At 42.8% G+C, this 7,132-nt stretch overlaps 1 long non-coding RNA gene across 1 annotated transcript; it reads right to left on the reverse strand.

Moving 5' to 3' along the window:
* Positions 1-726: 726 nt before the first annotated feature.
* On the reverse strand, positions 727-1,510 carry LOC144583780 (uncharacterized). The gene is made up of 2 exons (XR_013537718.1): positions 1,187-1,510; positions 727-767 (listed from the first exon to the last, which is right to left on the reverse strand). It is a non-coding gene; the product is annotated as an uncharacterized LOC144583780 (long non-coding RNA).
* Positions 1,511-7,132: the final 5,622 nt, after the last annotated feature.

Below are 7,132 nucleotides of genomic sequence, written 5' to 3' on the forward strand. Positions count from 1 at the left end.
TATTGCAGGACTGAAAAAAAGTGACTGCCTATAATGACCAATGCAAGTTTTCTTCTTTCACCTTGCTGTCTCCCCATTTTATTTCCCCCTTTATGTCTATGTCTTCAAGACTGCTGGATAGCTCAGTGGTTTACGTATCCGACTGGAGAGCAGGAAGTTAGGAGTTCAATTCCCCACTGTGCCTCCTTGACGACAGTGGGTCTCATTGATCCATAAGGTCCCTTCCAACTCTGCAGTTCTAAGATGGTGATAACTGTAAATATAACGGAAGCTGTTTACGCCCCAGAAGCAAAGGAATAAAACTCATGGGGCTTCTTTTAAAGTTTTTCTACATTAATGTTCCTTATGCCACTGGAGGAAACAATCTTTCTGGGATGCTCAGGTCCTCCAGCTGTTAAACATGGAGTCAATATGCTGGCAAAGTTAAAGAGGGAAAAAGAAAAAGAGGAAAAAACTGGAAATAAAGTACAGTAAAATATTGTGGAGAATATTGTGGCAAGAGGAGAAGGGGACGACCGAGGATGAGATGGCTGGACAGTGTCTGCAAAGCAGCCAACATGAAATTGACAGACCTCCGTGAGGCAGTGGAAGACAGGAGGGCCTGTCGTGCTCTGGTCCATGGGGTCATGAAGAGTCGGACACGACTAAACGACTAAACAACAACAAAAATATTGTGGCACTTTAAAGACTAACAGATTTATTTCAGTGTGACCCTCTGGGGACCCAGATCCATGTTGGGCATGATTGTATCCCATTCTTCCTTTCACCTGTGAGGGACAGAGAAGGTAAGGCTATCAAAGCATTTACTTCTAATTTGCTGGCAAATAACATTTTCCATTTGCAATGATGGTTTGGGTAAACTATAGTTTGCCCCCAACCTGGAACAGAATGAAGGAAAATGCATCATGGTGTAAGGAATGTCCATGATATAAGACTCACTCACAATATGAGAAAGCCACTGGAGATGTTTGTGGAAACATAGGCAAATTTTGGCTGAGCAAACAAATCCATTCCTCAGGGTAATTAACACATCCTTTGGCCAGTAAAGCGGAACTCACAACAGGTTTCTTCCTTTGCCTTTTGCTCATAGCGGAGTCTAATGCATCTCTCAATCTGCTAAGTTTGCTGCAGGAAACTTGACTGAGTTCTCCTTTCTCGTATGAAAAAAAGAGCCGAAGAAACCCACCTGGCCAACCCCCAAGGGCAGAACAGTCACCAAGCCACTAAGGGTTTTTGAGAACTTCTTCGGATCAAATGACCTTTTGCCAGCAATTAATCCTAAAGTAAATAAAAGGCACACGGATTTCATTAGAGCCAGGAGCAAACAGATCACGCTGTGAACAGAGAGCTGTTTCTGCTCAGATCAGCCAATGCCCAACCAACCATGACCTTTAAAATGGCTCTTCAGCAGATCTTGCCCGTTGTTCGGAACGATACCATCAGTTGGCGATGCAGACCCTTGTCTACAAAGGAGCAGAAAAAAGACCATCAAAAGTGGCAGAGGTACCTCTTCACAGGAAGAGCTCCGTAGAACTGCTGGATAGCCCAGTGGCTGAGCGTTTGGTTCCCCACGGAGCCTCCTGGACAGGGGCTGATGATCCATCGGGTCCCTCCCAGCTCTGCAGTTCTATAATAATTATTATTATCTTTATCTTCCAGGGACCTGGAAGGACTATGTTACATGGAATGTGAGTCATCTTTCCAAACACAGTATGGAAGTGAACCACATAGCCTATTACTCCTGGTACAGGGTTTGGAGTGCTGAACTACTTTGGGAAAGCTATTATGTATTTTTTTAAAAGACTACAACTCCCAGAATGCTCCAGTCACCATGGCCATTGGGGGTTGTATTCTCTCTGTTGCTTAGTAATTCGAAATGTGTGACTTCCAGTCCTATCACAGCTTCCAGTGACTGTAGTACTTTTTTTCCTTATTCAAAGACAGGCATAGGAGCCCTGCTCTATGTCAGAGCTGTTGGTGGAGTAACATTAATTCTTCGTTCCCAATTTTATTCAACAGACAAGTTGTTCACAAATATTGTCGCTATAAACAAGATAGCAAATATTGCCACTATCAACGCAGGTATGAAAGGACCTTCTCGGTGGTTATGCCAAAAGTTAAGAAATTTAGGTCATCCTTTGAAATGCCTCCGGGTTCCCTCACTTCTGGTCTTGAGGTACATTTCGGAAGCCTCTTTGTTTCAGCAGATTTTTAGGCTGTAATCATAAATCTTATACACGGAAGCCAGGGTTCGCTAAATGTGAAGCCACAAGGGCACTTGTGTTAAGTGCTCCCCCATCCGGCCAGCTTTCCACTGTGCAACATGATCAATCTCGTTACCAGTGTGAAAACAAGCACACAGTGGGGAAGCTAACAGAGCAGGGGCGGAGGGGTGTCCAAAATTAACCTTCTGTTCCAATCTCTAGGTAAAGGGATCCTCGACAATATTTATTAAGCTTTCCTGCTGCTGTCTCTGGGTTAGGTAGTTTGGGGAGGCTTTTTCAAAATTATAATTTTTAATATTTAAATTGCAGTTTTAGTGAGTGGGTGTTTGTTTTGTTAGCACACTGCTGGGAGTGATTTTTCCAAGTCAAAATAATGATTTCTGGGATAGTACAAGAACTGCCAAGCTGAAGACATCAGAAGTTGAGAGGAGCGCTAACCCCTGCTGACCTGTGAGAACTGCTAGCGCCTGCTGTTCCAGGTCATTCACAACACAAAAAGTGTTTGCTTGAGTTGTGGTTTGGTTTTGTGTGTGTGTGTGTGTGTGTGTGTGTTCCTACAACCAAGCAAGACCTTTCTCTCAAAATTTTGTCATACGAGGACTAACAAGAGGCGGAAGCAACACTAAATCTTCTTGTTGCTCTCCTATCGGAGGCTGGTACTTATCACACTTATTTCAGCTTTGGATGTTGTTTCCATATTAAATAGTGTTCTTTAAAAAAAGAAACAACTCCACCAGTGAAATCAAGCTTCAGTGCTTTATTTATTAGTTCTTTATGGGACCATGTCTATCTCAGTGAAAAATGGAGTTTTAAAAAAAGCCAAAATCTAGTCAGTACTGAGGGAAGATGAAAGCAAAGTAGCCATATTTAGAGTACCGCTGCTTTTATTTATGCTTTTGGGGTAGTTTTGAAGTCAGTTTAGGTTACATGCTCATGTTCAGTGCTGCCAGGAACGGCGTCCACATTCTGTGGAGTCAACGTATTCCCTCAACGTTGTCTGATGGGCCCTCAGGTAGTGATGGGAACATAATGTCCCTTGACACAGATAACCTCCAGTAAATGAGCAAACTCTTTCATGACATGTTGATTATGGGAAATGGAAAGAACAGATTGTGGAGCGGGCCAGCCGTGATTTGTTCCACTGGGGTCTTTCAACTATCCAAGCCATAATTACTTCTTAAAAGTCCCACTGAACTCTTGTGAGACTTGGAAATAAATTTAGCAAAAGAGGCTGTCAAAAGAGAAAAAGAGGCAGTAAATGAAACAAATCTTTCAGCCAGCAAGAGGAATAACCAAGATCAGAATTTCAAATGATCATAGGGCTGGGTGAGCAGTAAGGCTAAGTATAATGTTGATTGAGAAGGGTAGCTATTCTTTTAATACTGCCAAAATAATGAGACAAACTGTCAAATAATGGGTTATAATAATAAGAGGAATTAGGTAATCCTTTTATTGGATTTAACTAAAGTTAAAAGATGGGGCGAGAATGCTTTTGAGTCTTTCTTCACCGCACCGAGCCTTACAAAACTCGAGAAGTGAGGAGGGGAGAGAGAAGTTCAAAGTTCATCCTGGTCAGGTATTGTAGCTAGGGAAGACACCATTATTTAAGTTCCATGTTGGGAAGCTTGGTGGCCCATCAAGTTGCTTCTCAAGGAATTTAGGAACACCCAGTTGCCTATCCCCAGTTCAACAGATAACACACATGCAAGCACTCAAGCAAACTTTCTGTTCATTGTCATTGAGTTGAACGACAAGCCCCAAGTAACGTGGCAATCCCCGTACCAGCCATGTTGAGGGCTAAAATTAGACGCTGCGCAATGCAAATATGTTAAATGGAAACCAAATTATCCTATTAGCAAAAAATAAAAATAAAAATGTAAATCTTCTGAGCAGGGGGAGTTGAAGGCAGGAAACTTTGGAAATTGCTCATTCATGGGGTCATCATAAATTGGAGGCGACATGACAGCACATAACAACAAACAATCCTTTGCAATGCAGTCTCTTATCAGCAGTGGCATGAACAACATAGGCTTGGCCCTATTTCTCTAATGTGTTTATTTAAAATATTTTACCCCAACTTTATCCTTTAAAAGGATCCAAGGTGACTTACATCTTTGAAAGACAAAATTTAAAGCTGAAAACAATGAGTATACAACAGTGGTTTATGTCATTAAAATACAACATTTATTCTCTCTCATTTTCTTTTCCTTATGAACACAATGCAGTGTGGGAGGAAAGAAAGTTCAGGTCTCCAAATCCCATGAGATCCTAGTCCCTCTGTATTCAGCACTGGTTAGGCCTCACCTTGAGTATTGTGTCCAGTTCTGGACACCACACTTTAAGAAGGATGCCAACAAACTGGAGCAACTTCAGAGGAGGGCAACAAGAAGGATCATGGGACTGGAAACCAAGCTCTGTCAAGAAAGACTGAAAGAACTTGGGCATGCTTAGCCTTGAGAAAATAAGGCTGAGGGGAGATAGGATGGGAATTTTCAAATGCTGGAAAGACTGTCATACAGAGGAGGGGTGGGATCTGTTATCAGTCATCCCAGAGTTCTGGACACATAATAATGGGCTCAAGCTACAGATAGCCAGATTTCAGCTGAGCATCAGGAAAAACTTCTCAACTGTTAGAGTAGTACGACAATGAAACCAATGACCTCAAGGGGAGGTGGTGAGCGCTCCAACACTGGTGACATTCAAGGGAGCACTCAACAGCCATCTGTCAGATCCTCTTTGATTTGGATTCCTGCACGGAGCAAGGAGGTGGAGTCAATTGCCCCTTCTGACTCAATTAATCTATGATTCTATGAAGGATGTTCTCAACCTATTTCGGATCAAGGAAAACATCCCCATAGCCACATAACACATTGAGAGGGAAAATCCAAATGTAGTTTGCCGAGCATCTCATCTAGTTTGGTCTGGAGTCATACACAGTTGGTCTGCAGTGTATAAGGACCCCATCTCAGCTTTATGGAAATGATGGCGTTGATCAAACATGTGATGATAAAACTGTTATTAAGTCCTTGCCTTCTGTTGCATTTGCCACGGAGCTGAAGGGGGAGAATAATACTAACTGCTCATTTAAGGTGAGATGTCTCTTTGGCCCCCTCTTACCCACCCACCTCTTCTGCCTATCTAGTCCAGAGTTCATTTGACAATCGGAGAGAATTTCGCTCCCCTCCAGCACTTGCTTAAATTTTTAACAGATGGCCTGTAATAAGTAAATTGAAAAGTGCAAATAAGGTTAAAACAATTTTTCGTTATTGAATATCATTAACTTCAAGGCTGCCCACTTTAAAATGCTAATTAAGCTCCGCTTTCCCCTTTTGTGGGGTCCTTGCGAAGACAAATGGCTTTGGAGTAAATTAATCTTGTTTGCAAAGGACTGGGTCTGGAGAAAATCTGATGAATAGATCTTCTTCCCTCCCACCCAAGGTTATGCAACACATTTTTGAAAACTTCCACAGTCTATGGCCTCTGGTGCCAATTAATTTCCCTCCTAAAACTATAGAAAAAAAGGGGTCAACAGGAGCATTAAGGACTGAGGGACGCAGGTTAAATAGCAAAATACACCCCTCGCCTGCCCAGGGTTTTGAGCTTTGTTAACATCAAGGCCAGCAATTATGTGGTTAGTGAGCCCGAGTCAATGCCTGAATCGCTATCTTCTATGGCTATTTCCACCCAGGAATCTGGGTACATAGTGTTGTTTTTAATAAGACTAGCTTCAGATCACAGCCTGTATCTTTGTGTGTACATGGAAAAGAAATGACTCACAGGAACACACAATGGAACATTCATTGAAGGAATGAGCCATGGGCTCACATGAGACCCCCAAGTGAAATACTCAGTGGCAAGGGCAGGCTTCTTAGAAGAGGCTTCCTTGAGAGTAAAGGATCTCCTGACTGGAAAAATCACCCCCACCCATCAGCAGCTGCCCAAAGGACTGCACCCAACCACTTCTTCCCAGAGAGATCATCTGTTCTGGAGCCTGCAGTTAAAACTCTTGGTGAGATCCAAGCAGCTCAACTGTAGAACTCTGAACCTTGGGACTGCAAGAGTACAGTGGTGCCTCGCTTAACGATGTTAATTGGCTCCCAAAAAAACATCGCTATGGGAAAACATCGCTAAGCGAAACACCATTTCCCATAGGAATGCATTGAAAACCGGATAATCCGTTCCAATGGGAATGGATTACCGTCCTTAAGCAAAAATCGCCATAGGAAACATTGCTAAGCAAAACACGGTTCCCCCATTGGAATGCATTCAATAGGTTTCAATGCATTTAAATGGTTTTGACAGGTCCGTTTTCGCTATTTTTAAAGTGTCTTAAAATGTTCAAAAACTGTTTTAAATGCTTGGAATTATTAGTGCACCTTATAAAACCTTTGCAAACTTAATTTGGCTTTGTTCTGAGTCTTCGTTAATTTTTGGTGAATTCCCCCCCTCCATTGGAATGCATTGACTGTAGGTTTGACAGTCAATGCATTCCAATGGAGGGGGGGTGCACCCCATCCCCAGACTTCCAAAAGTTGTCCGTCCCATCTTAATGCCTTTTACCACATTATTGCCATTCTCATCTACTCCATGCTACAGCCACTTCCTTCAACCTTGTCTTCTGCTCCTAACCTTCGCTCCTTTTAATGCCACTACTTCCCTCTTATTTCTTAACAGGGGAAAAAAAATCTCTTGAAGGGACTGTTACATAACAGCACTGATGTTACCTGTCTGTCATGGGTTTGGAGGGAAAGTTCCATCCTATGGGGAGTGGAAGGCGGGACATCAGGAGGAGGGGCTGTACTGTATAAATATGTGATGCCTGTGTGGGGAAGAGGAGATGCTGAGACAGACTGTGAGACACTGGGTTGGGACGAAGCAGCAGCTGGGGAAGAAGAAGCTGTTGTGGG

Source organism: Pogona vitticeps, chromosome 6 (assembly GCF_051106095.1).
Source record: "Pogona vitticeps strain Pit_001003342236 chromosome 6, PviZW2.1, whole genome shotgun sequence".
In the NCBI taxonomy this organism is placed as follows: domain Eukaryota; kingdom Metazoa; phylum Chordata; class Lepidosauria; order Squamata; family Agamidae; genus Pogona; species Pogona vitticeps.